This window comes from Pristiophorus japonicus, chromosome 22 (assembly GCF_044704955.1).
Source record: "Pristiophorus japonicus isolate sPriJap1 chromosome 22, sPriJap1.hap1, whole genome shotgun sequence".
Classification (NCBI taxonomy): Eukaryota; Metazoa; Chordata; class Chondrichthyes; family Pristiophoridae; genus Pristiophorus; species Pristiophorus japonicus.
In genome coordinates, this window is record NC_091998.1 from 63856246 (window position 1) to 63875500 (window position 19255).

A 19255-nucleotide genomic window follows, 5' to 3' on the forward strand; every position below is an offset into this window, starting at 1 on the left:
AGTGGCCGCCGATTTTTCGTGGAATGGCCGCCATTTTGAAAATTCCGCTCTTGCGCTATCCCGCCGGTGACCCGCTCCCCGCCCTCCCCACCGCTCCGCTGTGCCGATCCGTGCTAAGAGCGTGCACCGCCGATGTTCCCCTCCGATCGCAAAATTCCGCGGAGAAAATCTTGTTGCCGCCGCTCGGTGCCAAGGGCAGTTTTGTGTGTCGGCGCAGTGGGCTTGGAATGTGTTCAAAATGGCGGCGCGGCTGCCCTTAAAGGGGACGACACACTGCCGCTGCCGCCACATCATTTTTTTGTCTCTTGGGTGCCAGTCCGCTGGCCCGGTCGAGACCCTCCCTGGTGACCCTGTGGACCGAACTTAAAGAATCGCGCAGGCGCTCCCCTTTAAGTGAAGGGGAGAGGCGCGGTGACGCGGCACCGCGATGATGTCATCAGCGCTGCGCTGATGAGTGACCGCCCCCAACCTCCGCCCCTCTAGTGTGTGGACTTCTGCTCACCACCGCACATCCGCCCCCATTGTGACCGACTTCCGGTCCGCCGGGAAACAAAAGCCACAGAGCGGAATTTCGGTCAAGAGGCCACCGCATCCACCACGCCGGTAAAAACAACAGAATCAGGGCAGGTGGACAATTTCGGCCCCCTTGCCTCTTGATCTCGTCCCGTTCTCGCACCATTACCCCTGGTATCCCCAAGGATCTATCCTTGGGACTTTGGGACCAGCAAAGAATGACTAAGAAAGCAATAAAGAAAGGGAAGATAGATTACGACGGTAAACTTGCGCAAAACATAAAAACAGAGAGTAAAAGCTTTTACCGATATATAAAACGGAAAAGAGTGACTAAAGTAAATGTTGGTCCCTTAGAAGATGAGAAGGGGGATTTAATAATGGGAAATGTGGAAATGGCTGAGACCTTAAACAATTATTTTGCTTCGGTCTTCACAGTGGAAGACACAAAAACCATGCCAAAAATTGCTGGTCACGGGATTGTGGGAAGGGAGGACCTTGAGACAATCACTATCACTTGGGGGGTAGTGCTGGACAGGCTAATGGGACTCGAGGTAGACAAGTCCCCTGGTCCTGATGAAATGCATCCCAGGGTATTAAAAGAGATGGCGGAAGTTATAGCAGATGCATTCGTTATAATCTACCAAAATTCTCTGGACTCTGGGGAGGTACCAGCGGATTGGAAAACAGCTAATGTAACGCCTCTGTTTAAAAAAGGGGGAAGACAAAAGGCAGGTAACTATAGGCCGGTTAGTTTAACATCTGTAGTGGGGAAAATGCTTGAAACTATCATTAAGGAAGAAATAGCGGGACATCTAGATAGGAATAGTGCAATCAAGCAGACGCAACATGGATTCATAAAGGGGAAATCATGTTTAACTAATTTACTGGAATTCTTTGAGGATATAACGAGCATGGTGGATAGAGGTGTACCGATGGATGTGGTGTATTTAGATTTCCAAAAGGCATTCGATAAGGTACTACACAAAAGGTTACTGCAGAAGATAAAGGTACGCGGAGTCAGAGGAAATGTATTAGCATGGATAGAGAATTGGCTAGCGAACAGAAAGCAGAGTCAGGATAAATGGGTCCTTTTCGGGTTGGAAATCGGTGGTTAGTGGTGTGCCACAGGAATCGGTGCTGGGACCACAACTGTTTACAATATACATAGATGACCTGGAAGAGGGGACAGACTGTAGTGTAACAAAATTTGCAGATGACACAAAGATTAGTGGGAAAGCGGGTTGTGTAGAGGACACAGAGAGGCTGCAAAAAGATTTAGATAGGTTAGCCGAATGGGCTAAGGTTTGGCAGATGGAATACAATGTCGAAAAATGTGAGGTTATCCACCTTGGGAAAAAAAACAGTAAAAGGGAATATTATTTGAATGGGGAGAAATTACAACATGCTGCGGTGCAGAGGGACCTGGGGATCCTTGTGCATGAAACTCTTTTTGGAGTTTATCTGCAAAAACAAAAGACATTAAACCATGCCACCCTACCTGGGTGACACACCAGACATTTACAAGGCCCTTTTGTTTCCTTTTTTTGTTTTTTTTTGTGTTTTTCTTTTTTTTTGGTTTTTTTTTTTGGGCACTAAAATCACAATTTTTCCCCAGTGCCCCCTATAAAAGGGAAGTCCTGTGCATGAATCCCAAAAAGTTAGTTTGCAGGTGCAGCAGGTAATCAGGAAGGCGAATGGAATGTTAGCCTTCATTGCGAGAGGGATGGAGTACAAAAGCAGCGAGGTCCTGCTGCAACTGTACAGGGTATTGGTGAGGCCACACCTGGAGTACTGCGTGCAGTTTTGGTCATCTTTCTTAAGGAAGGATATACTAGCTTTGGAGGGGGTACAGAGACGATTCACTAGGCTGATTCCGGAGATGAGGGGGTTACCTTATGATGATAGATTGAGTAGACTGGGTCTTACTCGTTGGAGTTCAGAAGGATGAGGGGTGATCTTATAGAAACATTTAAAATAATGAAAGGGATAGACAAGATAGAGGCAGAGAGGTTGTTTCCACTGGTCGGGGAGATTAGAACTAGGGGTCACAGCCTCAAAATACGGGGGAGCCAATTTAAAACCGAGTTGAGAAGGAATTTCTTCTCCCAGAGGGTTGTGAATCTGTGGAATTCTCTGCCCAAGGAAGCAGTTGAGGCTAGCTCATTGAATGTATTCAAGTCACAGATAGATAGATTTTTAACCAATAAGGGAATTAAGGGTTACGGGGAGCGGGCGGGTAAGTGGAGCTGAGTCCACGGCCAGATCAGCCATGATCTTGTTGAATGGCGGAGCAGGCTCGAGGGGCTAGATGGCCTACTCCCTGTTCCTAATTCTTGTGTTCTTATGTTTATGTTCTCTCCTATGTAACATCTACACGCTGCCCCTTGGCGACATCATCCCAAAACACAGCGTCGGGTTCCACATAGACGCTGACAACACCCAGCTCTACCTCACCACCACTTTTCTCAAACCATCCACTCTCTCGGAATTGTCAGATTGCTTGTCCGCCATCCAGTTCTGGATGAGCAGAAACTTGCTCCAACTAAATGTTGGGAAGACCGAAGCCATTGTCTTCAGTCCCCGCCACAAACTGCGTTCCTTAGGCACTGACTCCATGCCTCTCGCTGGCCACTGTCGGAGGCCGCACCAGACTGTTCGCAACCTTGGTGTTGTCTTTGACCCTGAGATGAGCTTCCGGCCACATACAGAAGCACAATACTGCGGATGCTGGAAATCTGAAATACAAACAGAAAATGCTGAAAGTACTCAGCAGGTCAGGCAGCATCTGTGGAGAGAGAAACAGAGTTAACTTTTCAGGTCATAGGAACATAAGAAATAGGAGCAGGAGTCGGCCTTTCGGCCCCTCGAGCCTGCTCCGCCATTCAATAAGATCGTGGCTGATCTTCGACCTCACCCCACTTACCCGCCCGATCCCCATTCCCCTTGGCTCCTTAGAGTTCAAGGGGGAGAAACTGCCACCGCCCCGATTGGGGGCGGTCACCATCTGGGGCAGGACTTCCTGTGCCCGCTGCAGAAGTCCCGTTCCCGCCGCTAAATTCAGCTTACTGCCCCTAAAGAAAGTGAGCATAATCTCCCGCGCTCCACTTGCTTTAGGGGCGGTTCCCGGGGCGCTACTGGGGCGATAGCTAGCAAGCACGGTGGGGTCAAGGGTTGGTTTTTTGAGGAGAGGGGTGATGACGGCAGATTTGAGGGAGAGGGGGATAGTACCTGAGGAGAGAGAGAATCGTTAGCAATGTCGGCCAACGTGGGAGTCAAAAAAGGAAGTTGGATGGTCAGCAGTTTCCTGGGAATAGGGCCAAGGGAGCAGGAAGTGGGTCTCATGGACAAGATGAGCGTGGAGAGGTTAAGACGGGAGATCGGAGAGAAACTGGAGAGAGATGTGAGTTTAGGACGAGGACAGGTGGGCGCCTCAGAGCAAGTTTGGCCCAGTGAGCTCGGGGAAGGAAGGGAAGTGACAGAGGCAGATGATCGGATGGTCTCAGTCTTAGAGACGAAGAAGTCCGTGAGCTCCCCACACTTGTTGTTGGAGGCGAGTGTGGTGGAGACAGGGGAGAGGGGTTTAAGGAGACGGCTAGCAGCAGAGAATAGTAGCCGGGGGTTATTTTTGCATTCCAGAATGATCCTGGAATAGTGAGCAGTTCTGGCAGACAATAGTGGGACCCAATAGTGTTTTATGTGGTCCACCCAGACCTGGCGGTGAATGGATAAACCAGTCGTCCGACACATCCGTTCTAGTCTGCGTCCCTTAGACTTGAAGGGGCGAAGATAGGGCTTTACCAGGGGCAACAGCCAGGGTGGGAGGGAGTAATCTTTTTAATAGGGACGAGGACATCAAAGGTAGTGGTGAAGGCGTGGTTGAGCAGATCAGTGGCTGCAGAAATATCATTGTTAAAAGAGGGCCAAAGGTTGGAGAATTTTGAGTTGATAAGTGCAGTTGTAAGAGAGTTTGGAGAGAGTGTTTTCCAGGGGCGGATGCAGAAGGGAGTAGGTTTGGATTGGGAAAGGGGGATGTGGGTGGAGAACGATCCAAGGAAATGATCGGAGATGGCTTCATCTGTAATTGCCACGGTTGGAATAGCGAAGCCACGAGAGATGGCAGGTCATGGGGGTGGCCGTGAATATGGGTTGAGGAATTTACATAGAGGGAGAGATGAAGGGAGGACAGGAGGGTAGTGAACTCAGAGGAGAGAGTGCATGATGAATGCTTATGCACAGCGACTCTTCTTAATGTCACTGGTGTAAATGCTTGCTTTGAAAGTCACAACAAAAGGGTTCTACTTACGGGGGATTGTTCAATGCTGAGATTTTCCTGTCAATGTTCCCCGTCCCTCATTCACACGCAGAGAATTGATTTTAAACAGTGGGCACCCAGGGGAAAGCAAAGCGATTTTTTTTATAAATGGAGAATAAAATAATTCAACATCACGACTAAATAAACATATAACAACAGTGACAAAAGGTTAGAGACATCATCCTTCCATTTTCTTCTTAGACCTGCATCTAATTTGCTCATACTCTTTTCCAATTTTCTGCTCATCGATTCCACCGCCCCGTCAAGCGATTGAATTTTTAATCTCGCCTATTTTCTCAAAGATCTGTCATTTTCCTCTCAAGTGCACACAATTCCAAAGCGGCAAACCACGTGTGAAATTGCAGAATGTGCGTGCTGACACGAGGCACTTTCGGGTCCCAACAAAGCAAGCTATGCGCTATCACTGAGGTGTGAAGTCAGCCAAATTTAACCAAGAGATATAGAGCTCATCTCCAGGGCGAGCATGTGCACACACACACAAAATGTTTTTTTTTCCATGGCCAGTGCAGGTGAGAGTATAACTTGGATCTGCCAGCCTTCTATTGCTCGAGATAGATACCAGTTTGAATGCGGTACCCGGAATACACCACAAGATGCTAACATATATCGAAATGGTACGACTTTGAGTGGTGGGGCTGTCATGAAAGGCGCTATATAAAGGCAAGCCCTTCTTTCTTTTCTTTGTATACAGGCTGTTGAATGCTTGTGACACCGAAAACGATGCCTGCACTGTGTCCTTCTCCTGATGTTCTCCCTTCTTTGTCCTGGAAACAGTTTGTCCTGCTTCCCTTCAATGCTCTGACGCAGGATCTCAAAGCAAAATGTGAACCGAACTTCCCTTTCGAAAGCTGCACATCTCCGGCAATTTCTGTTTCTATTCTGTTATGAACTCTCACTCTAAAAGTCCCCCCCCCGCCCCCTGACTTTTGTTAATTGATTGAAAATTCAGGCAGCATATGTTGCTGTTCCAATCTCGCCGCTTTAGCAGTATCTCCTGGCAAAAGAATTCCCTCATTGTAACAAACCAAAGTCAAACGGTGGTTTTGAAATGATCGTTGATCTATTTTAATTTTTGCTGGTGTTTTGTAATAAGAAAGAAAGACTTGCATTTATATAGGGTCTTTCACATCCCAAAATGCTTTACAGCCAATGAAGTACTTTTAAAGTGTAGTCATTGTTGTAATGTAGGAAACGCAGCAGCCCCACAAACAGCACTGTGATAAAGGACGAGATAATCTATTTTAGTCATATTGGTTGAGGGATAAATACTGGTCTGGACACCTGGGATAACTCCCCTGCTCTTCTTCTTCAGAATTGTGCCATGGGATCTTTTACATCCACTTGAGAGGGAAGACAGGGCCTCGGTTTGACATTTCATCCAAAAGACGGCATCTCTGACAGTGCAGCACTCCCTCAGCACTGCACTGGAGTGTCAGCCTAGGTTTTGTGCTCAAGTCCCTGGAGTGGGAATTGAACCAAAACTTGTGCGGACGCCCAAGGGAGAACGGATCGGGCTTAACTGTGCTTCATTACATGGTCAAATAGCCTGCTGTCTGGGGGCTCATGCATGAACAATGGCCGCACTGATCAAGCGGTATCGATGGGTAGTGCCTGTGGAACACCACCGCAGGATGATTCAGTGGGGGAGAGAAAATTGAAAATAAATAATCATGAAGCATAATTTGTGGAAAAGGTTTTGTGAGATGTTTAGTGAATTGAAAGGAATATAAATGTTGAAGTTGAGAAATCTATTGACATTCACAATGTAGTCTGATGCATGAGTCTCGCAGTTTCCCTTAGTTGCAGCCTCTGTGGAATTGGGGAATAAATGTGAAAATGATTTTCTCTGTGCTCGTGATGCCATGCCTCGCTTGGAATAGAAAATGGAATTAGCAGCACAGGTGGTCCTGTCTGCCGCAGCCCTCTGATCCCTGAATCACTGAAACATAGAAACATAGAAAATAAGTGCAGGAGTAGGCCATTCGGCCTTTCGAGCCTGAACCGCCCTTCAATAAGATCATGGCTGATCATTCATCTCAGTACCCCTTTCCTGCTTTCTCTCCATACCCCTTGATTCCTTTAGCCATAAGGGCCACATCTAACTCTCTCTTGAATATATCCAATGAACTGGCATCACCAACTCTCTGCAGCAGGGAATTCCACAGGTTAACAACTCTCTCCTCATCTCAGTCCTAAATGGCCTACCCCTTATCCTAAGACTGTGTCCCCTGGTTCTGGACTTCCCCAACATCGGGAGCATTCTTCCCGCATCTAACCTGTCCAGTCCCGTCAGAATCTTATACGTTTCTATGAGATCCCCTCTCATCCTTCTAAACTCCAGTATATAAAGGCCCAGTTGATCCAGTCTCTCCTTGGCATGTCCAGGCACATCCACTGTGCCCCGAGATCAGAATTGGATCACTTCATAGCAAAGTCATGGGCTTTCTCGGAACTAAAGCGCTCTATCAAATTGCTGTGGCACTAAAGCGGCGGCCAAGGTGGGGGTCTTGAGCTGCACTGCCGGTTTAGCCCGCGTTTAATCAAGACGCCATCTTGGCAAAGGAGATAAAGCCAGCCCTAGGAATGGCTTGCCCAGAGCTTGTTAAACAGCTGATTGCTGCTTAAAGGTGGGTCCACGGCTCCCGGTCTTCGCAACAGCAACTCAGCTTCAAATCTCCCTCCCCCACACTATCATCATCATCGTCATCATAGGCAGTCCCTTGAAATCGAGGAAGACTTGCTTCCACTCTAAAAGTGAGTTCTTAGGTAACTGTACTGTCCAATACGGGAATTACAGACTCTGTCACAGGTGGGACAGACAGTCGTTGAGGGAAGGGGTGGGTGGGACTGGTTTGCCGCACGCTCCTTCCGCTGTCTGCATTTGTTTTCTGCATGCTCTCGGCGACGAGACTCGAGGTGCTCAGCGCCCTCCCGGATGCACTTCCTCCACTGAGGGTGGTCTTTGGCCAGGAACTCCCAGGTGTCAGTGGGAATGTTGCATTTTATCAAGGAGGCTTTGAGGGTGTTCTTGAAATGTTTCCTCTGCCCACCTGGGGCTCGCTTGCCGTGTAGGAGTTCCGAGTAGAGCGCTTGCTTTGGGAGTCTTGTGTCAGGCATGCGAACAATGTGGCCCGCCCAATGGAGCTGGTCGAGTGTGGTCAGTGCTTCGATGCTGGGGATGTTAGCCTGATCGAGAACATAAGAACATAAGAATTAGGAACAGGAGTAGGCCATCTAGCCCCTCGAGCCTGCCCCGCCATTCAACAAGATCATGGCTGATCTGGCCGTGGACTGACGTTGGTGCGTCTGTCCTCTCAGGGGATTTGCAGGATCTTGCTAACCCTAACCCTAATCATAAATCCCCCAAACCACAGCCCTGAAGACCCATGATTCTGAGTTTCCGCCCTCTCTGCACTGCCCAGGGACACTCAGGGCTTCTGGGCCAGGGTGGATTGGGGGTCCGTGAGGTGCAGGCACTGCAATGGTATGGGAGTGGGGAACGAGAGGGACGGGACCAATGCAGGCTGCGTACTGTTTGAAGGGGCGCTGGGATAAGCCGCCAGGATTCCCATTCTTCTCACGGATACCAGAAGGTAAAAAGTGGAAGCAATTTGTTTTTTTTCCCCCAACAATTTTCAATTGAAGGAGAACCAGAGGATGCCAGTTCCTGCAGTGCAGACAGCAGTCTTACTGTTCAATCATATTAACAGGCGACTTGGCTTTTTTTCCCCTTCAAATTGCTTCAGAGATGCTGCTGAGGATTGATTGCTTTCAGCTCCCATGTTGTATTGTACAGATCTGCTGCCTTGGCTGGAAACCAGTCTGCAAAAGTGAAGTGCACCTGATCAATTTTCTCCAAGATTTGCGAGACTTCTGTTTTGTGCAATCCAGTTTACATCGTAACCTTGGTAGATTAATACTTTTGTTAGCAATGATTTGAGACCCGTGCTAAAACTTTGGCATCAAAATAATGAAACAACGTCCTTTGTGTCTGCACATCCAGACAGGGATATTGAATCCTTGGGAGATGACAACTACCGAGAGTGACAGGTGACAAGGGGGCAAAGGGAACAAAGCCCAGTCTGCGTTACCATGCACACTGGTGACCTCTCACCAGGGGTAGACTCTTCCTTAGGGTCTTCTCTGAAGTATAGCATATCAAACCAGGGCATTCCACACACGCATACGGGGCCCAGAAGAGACAAGGGCTCAGGGGCAGCACGGGCCCAGCCCACACTGCGATATGTGAGTGCACTAGGTCTGTGCAGCAGAGCAGGTCTCCAGTCGTCTTAGTTAACCCTTGCCACTGGACCAAGACCTCGCTCTGTCAAGCCCGTGTGGTGGCTGGTGTGCAACGGCCACCCCACGTTAAAAAAATCCACACACAGGCATCTTCCGCCCTTCAATATGCAGTTCGGGATCTGGAATATTAGATCCTTCATTGAAACACCCGTGAACCCATCCTTTTTCGGCGTGGAAGCAAGTCATCCTCGCTTCGAGGGACTGCCTATGATGATGATGACACATGTTGACCCTTTCGCACTCCTGTCCTGTTATACCTCTGTATCTGCTGCATGAGACCATTGAGAAGGTCCATCCCATCCCAGGTCGTGCCTAGACTCAGAATGTCCATACTCTGCAACTGGATAATGCTGAGCTAAATCTCCGAGGAACATTAGGAGCAGGAGTAGGCCATTCAGCCCTTCGAGCCTTATCTGTTATTCTATCAGATCATAGCTGATCTGCACCTGCACTGCAGCAACTCGCCAAGGCTTCTTCGGCAGCACCTCCCAAACCCGCGACCTCTACCTAGAAGGACAAGGGCAGCAGGCACATGGGAACACCACCACCTCCACGTTCCCCTCCGAGTCACACACCATCCTGACACGGAAATATATCGGCCGTTCCTTCATCGTCGCTGGGTCACAATCCTGGAACTCCCTCCCTAACAGCACTGTGGGAGCACCTTCACCACACGGACTGCAGCGGTTCAAGAAGGCGGCTCACCACCACTTTCTCAAGGGGCAATTAGGGATGGGCAATAAATGCAGGCCTTGCCAGCGACGCCCACACCCAGGAACGAATATTTTTTAAAACCTCTACTTCTTTTACCTGTCTTTTGCTCCATGTCCCTCGATACCCTTACCCAACACAAATCTATTAATCCCAGTCTCGAAAGCTCCACTTACCCCCCCCACATCCACAACCTTTTGAGGGAGAGAGCTCCCGATTTCCATGAACAATTGTGTGAAGAAGTTCATCCAGATTTCACTCCTGAACAGCCGGGCTCTAATGCTAAGGTGATGCCCCTTGTTCTGGATTCCCCACCAGAGGAAGTAGTTTATCTCTATCTCTCCTAACAAATCCTTTTAACATGTGTAGCACCTCAGTCACATCACCCCTTAATTTTCTAAACTCAAGGGAATACCAGCCTAGTCTATGAAACCTGTCCCCATAATTTAACACTTTTTAGCCCCGAGTGGCTCCCTCTCTGACACCTTTCAAAGCTGAAGTTTATATTGTACAGATTGACAGTAGCATCACGTACCTGGAAGATCATAGACAGAGCCACTGTCCATGTATTACACAGTTCACAAACTGATTGCTGGATCAGGGGGTAACAGACTGTTAAGTTGCTCTTTGGCTGCACTCGATATGCATAATGTAAACCTTGCAGCTCCGGTACCATTCTGGTGAATCTACGCTGCCCCCTTTCCAAAGCCAATATAGACTCTCCGAAGGCCGGTGCCCAAAACTGAATGCAGTTCATCCTCATCATGCTGAAATGAAGCCAGCAGACCTTCTTGCATTCTGCTCTGGTGTGTTGCTACTCAGATCTCTTCCGCCCCCCCCGCCCCAGTCTCTGAAGATATGTGTAATGTAATGTGGATGCTCACAGGTTTGTAGAGCTGTCGAGTTGGGAGTGGCTTAACCAGTCACATGATGTTCACAAGACTCAATAAAACCCCAGCCAGTTGGGTTCGGGGGATCCACGATGAGGCAGGTGGTTGTGAGCCTGGTGGATGAACTGGTAATGTGTAGTGTGATTGTTAAACCTTTGCTAATAAACCAACTAGTTCTTAATAGCAATGGGTTGCTATGAATTCTTAAGCAAATACATTACAATATGGATTCTTGGGGTCACCATCTGATCATCTGAAATAGACTGAGGTAGTGACTGATATAAATGACCAGATCATCTGATTTGGTGATGCTGATTGAGGGAGAAATATTGGCCAGGGCTCCTTTGCGCTTCTTTGAAATAGTGGCCGTGGGATCTTTTATGTCTGCCTGAAAGGGCAGGCAGGGCCTTGGTCTATCAGAGAGATATAAAGGAACTCCACCTCACCTGTACCACAGCAAAATGGCAAGCGCCTGAAGTTGTGAATGGTTGCCAAAGTGGGACAAATTTCAACCTCAATCTACAGCACTATCATTATCGTCTGGATGAGGATACCTGCATGTAAGAGAAATCATACCTGAATTAAAAACCAACAATTATTTAAATAATATATCAATATCTAAACCCCCACCCCAAGCCTGTTTCTTTTTTTCTCCTGGTCTCTAATAGCAGCTGGTCATTATCCTGCCATTCACACCCTATCTTGACTAAATTTTTCTAACTCCGGCCATCACCATTTCAATTCAGCCCATCATCCCTTTTGTCTCTCTAATCTCGCCTGTCTTCCACCCTGTCACAGACCTTCCCTTTTGTTCTTTCTTCCCCTCCCCCTTTCAATGTTTGTTAAGAATCCGTTCTTTCCGAACACTCTCCAGTTCTGACGGAGGCTTGTCGACCCCAAACGTTAACTCTGTTTCTCTCTCCACAGACGCTGCCTGACCCGCTGAGTATTTCCAGCATTTTCTGTTTTTATTCTAAACCTCCGCTGTTTTGGCGAGCTGTCTGGGCACCGACTGATTGTCCACGTCTCTTACCTTTGTCGACGTCACCCTCATTATGATCAATACTTGCGTCAGACAGAATTGCTGTCATTTCAGCGAACTTTGAGAGCACTCTGCATTTTTAACAGGACCTTTATCTTCACAAAGCAGTTAGTCTAATTTTTTTTTTATTTTCAGCTACTTGCTAGGTGCTACTTCTGTGGTTGGCAGTAATTACTCTTGAAGCTAATGGACACCGATTGTCAGAAACCTGGAGCATGCAACCCTTCTAAAAGGCTCTTTATTCGAGAATGAGGAGGAGGCACTATGCACGGGCGAAGGACCATGCAGTAGGGCTGCATAGTTGCAGATAAAAGGTTTTATACAAGTGGGGTAATTCATGACTGAATAGATCAAATAGCACTGCTGAAAATGATTCTGTCCTAGTTGTTTCTCAATGGAAGTACACGTCGATTTGCTGCTTAGTATTTAAATCCAAGTTCTTTCTTATTTCCCTATAGTAACTTTTCAGAGATCACACAGAGCCATTGATATCTATGGTGCTGGCTATCTAACGTTTCCCAGCCAACCTCCCCATTACCCCAAAATATTTAGCTCAGTTCAAGTCGAAGTGACATCCGACACAAAATCTAATCCAATCATAGAATCATAGAAATTTACAGCACGGAAGGAGGCCATTCGGCCCATCGTGTCCGTGCCGGCCGACAAAGAGCTACCCAGCCTAATCCCACTTTCCAGCTCTTGGTCCATAGCCCTGTGGGTTACGGCACTTCAAGTGCACATCCAAGTACCTTTTAAGTGCGAGACCACCCTTTCAGGCAGTGAATTCCAGACATTCACCATCATCTGGGTGAAAAATGTTCTCCTAACTCCCCCCTAAACCTTCTACCAATGATTTTAAATCTAGGCCCACTGGTTATTGTCGTCTCTGCTGAGGGAAATAGGTCCTTCCTAATCACTCTATCTAGGTCCCTCATCATTTTATACACCTCAATCAGGTCTCCCCTCAGCCTCCTCTGCTCCAAAGAAAACAACTCCAGACTATCCAATCTGTTCTCATAGCTAAAATTCTCCAGTCCAGGCAACATTCTCGTAAATCAGCTCTGTACCCTCCCGAGTCCCCTCCTAATGCTGGCAAATTATTTTTATTTTATTGACTTGTTTAAAACCAGACTGATTCCCAGGATGGCGGGACTGATATATCAAGAAAGATTGGATCAACTGGGCTTGTATTCACTGGAGTTCAGAAGAATGAGAGGGGATCTCAGAGAAACGTTTAAAATTCTGACGGGGTTTAGACAGGTTAGATGCAGGAAGAATGTTCCCAATGTTGGGGAAGTCCAGAACCAGGGGTCACAGTCTAAGGATAAGGGGTAAGCCATTTAGGACCGAGATGAGGAGAAACTTCTTCACTCAGAGAGTGGTGAACCTGTGGAATTCTCTACCACAGGAAGTTGTTGAGGCCAATTCACTAAATATATTCAAAAAGGAGTTAGATGTAGTCCTTACTACTAGGGGGATCAAGGGGTATGGCGAGAAAGCAGGAATGGGGTACTGAAGTTGCATGTTCAGCCATGAACTCATTGAATGGCGGTGCAGGCTCGAAGGGCCGAATGGCCTACTCCTGCACCTATTTTCTATGTTTCTATGTTTCTAAAACCTACCTCTTTGACCAAGCTTTTGGTCACCTGCGCTCGTTTCTACTTATGCGGCTCGGTGTTAAATTGTTTTAACTCATAATACTGTGAAGCGCCTGGGGACGTTAAAGGCGCTATATAAACACACGTTGTTGCTGCTGCTGTTCTGCTAGGATTCGGTAAGAAACATAGAAACATAGAAACATAGAAAATAGGTGCAGGAGTAGGACATTCGGCCCTTCTAGCCTGCACCGCCATTCAATGAGTTCATGGCTGAACATGCAACTTCAGTACCCCATTCCTGCTTTCTCACCATACCCCTTGATCCCCCTAGTAGTAAGGACTTCATCTAACTCCTTTTTGAATATATTTAGTGAATTGGCCTCAACAACTTTCTGTGGTAGAGAATTCCACAGGTTCACCACTCTCTGGGTGAAGAAATTCCTCCTCATCTCGGTCCTAAATGGCTTCCCCCTTATCCTTAGACTGTGTCCCCTGGTTCTGGACTTTCCCAACATTGGGAACATTCTTCCTGCATCTAACCTGTCTAACCCCGTCAGAATTTTAAACGTTTCTATGAGGTCGCCTCTCATTCTTCTGAACTCCAGTGAATACAAGCCCAGTTGATCCAGTCTTTCTTGATAGGTCAGTCCCGCCATCCCGGGAATCAGTCTGGTGAACCTTCGCTGCACTCCCTCAATAGCAAGAATGTCCTTCCTCAGGTTAGGAGACCAAAACTGTACACAATACTCCAGGTGTGGCCTCACCAAGGCCCTGTACAATTGTAGCAACACCTCCCTGCCCTTGTACTCAAATCCCCTCGCTATGAAGGCCAACATGCCATTTGCTTTCTTAACTGCCTGCTGTACCTGCATGCCAACCTTCAATGACTGATGTACCATGACACCCAGGTCTCTTTGCACCTGCCCTTTTCCTAATCTGTCACCATTCAGATAATAGTCTGTCTCTCTGTTTTTACCACCAAAGTGGATAACCTCACATTTATCCACATTATACTTCATCTGCCATGCATTTGCCCACTCACCTAACCTATCCAAGTCGCTCTGCAGCCTCATAGAATCCTCCTCGCAGCTCACACTGCCACCCAACTTAGTGTCATCCGCAAATTTGGAGATACTACATTTAATCCCCTCGTCTAAATCATTAATGTAAAGCTTGTGGTTATGGTACTGGATGAGCAACCCAGAGATTGCAAGCTCCCAAGCCCACCACGACGAGTTGTGCAGTTGAATTCAATAAATTTGGTAATTTATGATTGTGCAGTTGAAATGACATTGAAGCGACTGGATTGCTGGAAAAACCCAACTAGTTCACTAATGTCCTGCATTGGTAGGAAACCTGACATCTCTACCTGGTCTGACCTGCATGGAACTACAGTCCCACACTATGGCCGCGATTTCCCACACCTTGGAGGGTCCGTGACGGGCAACGCCGGTGGCGGATCCCGACCCCGCTGCTGGCTCCATCCCGCTACGTAGGATGTATTTCCCTGGATTGGGCTTGTTAAGCCTCCCCCCTCCAGCTCGTTTCCCTGCCCAATTAGAGGAAGTGGGTCTGGTGATGTCATTTGACCAGATAATCTGTTTTAGCGATGTTGATTGAGGGATAAATATTGGCCAGGACACCGGGGGGGTAACTCCCCTGCTCTTCTTTGAAATAGTGCCATGGGATCTTTTACATCCACCTGAGAGAGCAGATGGGGCCTCGGTTTAATGTCTCATCTGAAAGACGACACCTCCGACAGTGCAGCACTCCCTCAGGAGTGTCAGCCTAGCTTTATGTGCTCAAGTCCCTGGAGTGGGACTTGAACCCACAACCTTCTGACTCAGAGGCGAGAGTGCTGGCCACTGAGCCACAGCTGACACTCTTGGGAGCTTGCTGTGCGCAAATTGGCTGCCATGTTTCCTACATTACAGCAGTGACTACACTTCAAAAATACTTCATTGGCTATAAACCGCTTAGGGGCGTCCTGAGGCTGTGAAAGGCGCTATATAAATGCAAGTTAATTTTTAAAAGGAAATATGTGCAGGCCTATGGGCAAAGAGCAGGTGAGGCCACACCTGGAGTATTGTGTACAGTTTTGGTCTCCTAACTTGAGGAAGGACATTCTTGCTATTGAGGGAGTGCAGCGAAGATTCACCAGACTGATTCCCGGGATGGTGGGACTGACCTATCAAGAAAGACTGGATCAACTGGGCTTGTATTCACTGGAGTTCAGAAGAATGAGAGGGGACCTCATGGAAACGTTTAAAATTCTGACAGGTTTAGACAGGTTAGATGCAGGAAGAATGTTATCAATGTTGGGGAAGTCCAGAACCAGGGGTCACAGTCTGAGGATAAGGGGTAAGCCATTTAGGACCGAGATGAGGAGAAACTTCTTCACCCAGAGAGTGGTGAACCTGTGGAATTCTCTACCACAGAAAGTAGTTGAGGCCAATTCACTAAATATATTCAAAAGGGAGTTAGATGTAGTCCTTACTACTCGGGGGATCAAGGGTTATGGCGAGAAAGCAGGAAGGGGGTACTGAAGTTTCATGTTCAGCCATGAACTCATTGAATGGCGGTGCAGGCTAGAAGGGCTGAATGGCCTGCTCCTGCACCTATTTTCTATGTTTCTATGTTTCTATGAATGGGACCAATTGGACAGCTCTTTCAAAGAGTTCGATGGGCTGAATGGCTTCCCTCTGTGCTAGAAGATGCTATGAACAATAATTGCACTGCAGGAACTGCTATGAAGAGCTTTAAGATATTTCAACAATGTGATAGATTCTTTATAAATACAAATATTATTGTTATACTCAAAAAGGCAACATATGAATTGAAGACAAATTATTGGCGTGGTAAGCAGACTGGTTAGATGGTAGAAGACAGAGAGCAGGGATAATGGGTATGTGCTCAAATTGGAAGGAAGTGACTCATGGCCTCCCTCAAGGATCTGTGCTGGAGCCTCAACTATTCACTATACCTCTTAATGTCTTAGATAACGCAATAGAGAGACACGTATCCAAGTTTGTCGATGACACAAAGCTTAGTGGCATTGTATGTCGTGTAGACGGGAACATAACATTACAAGGAGACAGCGATAAATTGAGTGAGTGAGCAAAACTGTGGCAGATGGATTTCAACACGAGTAAGTGCGAGGTCATCCATTCTGGACCCAAAAAGGATAGAGTATTTTTTTAAATGGTGGAAAGCTGGGAATAGTAGAGGTCCAAAGAGATTTCGGGGTCTGTGTACACAGATCACTAAAATGCAGTGGTCACAACTGATGACTGAAATGGACATTGTGCAGAAAATATCAATGATTTGCAAATAATGATAATGGGCTGAATGGCCTCCCTCTGTGCTAGAAGATGCTATGAACAGTAATTGCACTGCAGGAACTGCTATGAAAAGCTCTAAGATATTTCAACAATGTGATAGATTCTTTATAAATACATATATTATTGTTATAATCAAAAAGTAGCTCATGAATTGAAGATAAATTATTGGCAGACTGTTTCGGCAGTAGAAACATAGAAACATAGAAACATAGAAAATAGGTGCAGGAGTAGGCCATTCGGCCCTTCGAGCCTGCACCACCATTCAATATGATCATGGCTGAGCATGCAACTTCAGTACCCCATTCCTGCTTTCTCTCCATACCCCTTGATCCCTTCAGCCACAGCTAACTCCCTTTTGAATATATCTAATGAACTGGCCTCAACAACTTTCTGTGGTAGAGAATTCCACAGGTTCACAATTCTCTGAGTGAAGACAGAGAGCAGGGATAATGGATATGTGCTCAAATTGGAAGGAAGATCTTTGAAAGAGCTATCCAATTGGTCCCATAGGTTTAAAAAAGAGTGTCATGTACCAAAGGCTATTTATAATTAAGGTAGACACAATGATCAAAAAGACATCGTGTGTTAGCCTTTATAGCTAGAGGGCTAGAATATAAAGGGGAGTAAGCTTTGCTACAGTGAGACCACATCTGGAGCACTGTGTACAGTTCTGGGCACCACATCTCAGGAAGGATATATTGGCCTTGAAAAGACCGCAGCGCAGATTCACCAGAATGTTACCAGGCTCCAAGGCTTAGATTCTGAGGAGAGATTACATTAAACTGGTCTTGTAATCCCTGGAATATAGAATGTTAAGGAATGATTTAATGAGGTTTTTAGGATTTTGAAGAGGGTAGATGGAGAATAACTTTTTCTGCTTGTGGGGAGAAGTCTAGGACAAGGGCTCATAACCCAAAAATCAGATCCCATTGAATGGTTCGAATTGGCTCGAGGGGCTGAATGGCCGGCTCCTGTTCCTATTCCCCTAGACCAGCTGATGTGAGAAATAGCAGTTTTCTATTTGGGGTGTTCTTTCCAGGCTGGGGCTAAGTGGGAACAATTTAAATTTCCATTTAACATTGCTTTCGCTATCCCGGGTCTATTTTGCGCTGATGCAAATGGACTTATAATGGAAAACACTCCACTTTCCTTGTAATAGCATCATTTACCTGGAGTACATTAAACTTCACTGTGAGAAAATAGGTTATAAAAAAACTGTAATGCACCAAAGGCTATTTATAAGTAATTGCAAATCTTTGACATTCTCCGCACATTGTCCATTTCAGTCATCAGTTGAACTAATGTAGTCGAAGAGCTATTACTGTTAACTTACAGTGAGTTCTGAAGTCGCACCGTCTTAGTCCGGATTGTTTTTTGTAGCGATGCCCGAAATCTGCTCGCAGTCCTCAAAATAAAATAAACCTGACTGACCCTCGGAGCAATTTCCCTCCAGTTGTGTCACGGCACCTCCGAACCGTTTGACAATTCCTCAATCTCATCGTCGTTTGGTTGCAAAACTCCCTCGATGCCAAACACACTCTCACGATGCTCGTTCCCCAGTAGGTTCCTTTCCCCACAGGAGCTATGTCAGTGATTGTGTTCCGGCCACGAGAAAGAACGAAAGATTAAGGACAGGCAATAAATGTCAGTGTTGAAGGTATTGCTGTAACAACAACATTAACAACTTATATTTATATAGCCTCTTTAATGCAGTAAAACATCCCAAAGCCCTTCACAGCAGCATTATCAAACAAAATTTGACACCGAGCCACATAAGGAGATATTAGGACAGATGACCAAAAACTTGGTCAAAGTGATAGATTTTAAGGAATGTCTTAAAGGAGGAGAGAGAGACAGAGAGGCGGAGAGGTTTAGGGTATAAGTGGTTTTGCCTGTGGTGGTTTTGAATCACCCCTCTTACAATAGTTCTAGACACCGGAATTATAGTCCTGAATAGTAATATACAATCATAGACATTTCTTTTCGTTTTCCACCATCACAATGCTTTTATTCAAGTTAAAACATACCTGTCCCCAGTAAAAAAAAACACCCTGGTAGTGTAATACAAACAAACACAGTACAACAGACAGTCTGGTCCATCTAAACAGGCCCCTAACGCGAAGTACCCACGTCTAAAACACCCCTGCTCGGATTCAAAATTGCACCACTGAAATCTGGTACGCTTATGATCCTTGCAAAAACCTCCCCACTCAAGCCCCTAAGGCTTGGTTGGGTCACGCGACTCTTTTGTTGCACGAAAGTATGAAGCTGGGCGTTTCACACTATGCAGTGGTCTTAAAGATGCGTGGGCTGCGATAAATGCTCACCAATTACCCCTCTGGCTTACTCGCTGCTTCTCCCGATGAGGCGAATCTTCTGGGTCCGTACCAATCTGTGGTATTCAAGTTCAGTCTCAAGATTAGCTTCCCAGTCGAAGTAGCAAGGCTCTCTGGTGTTTCTTCTCGCTGTCTCAGATGGAGTGCTTAGTCCTTGTGCATTGCAAGCAGGCGTAGAAGAGGGGAGCG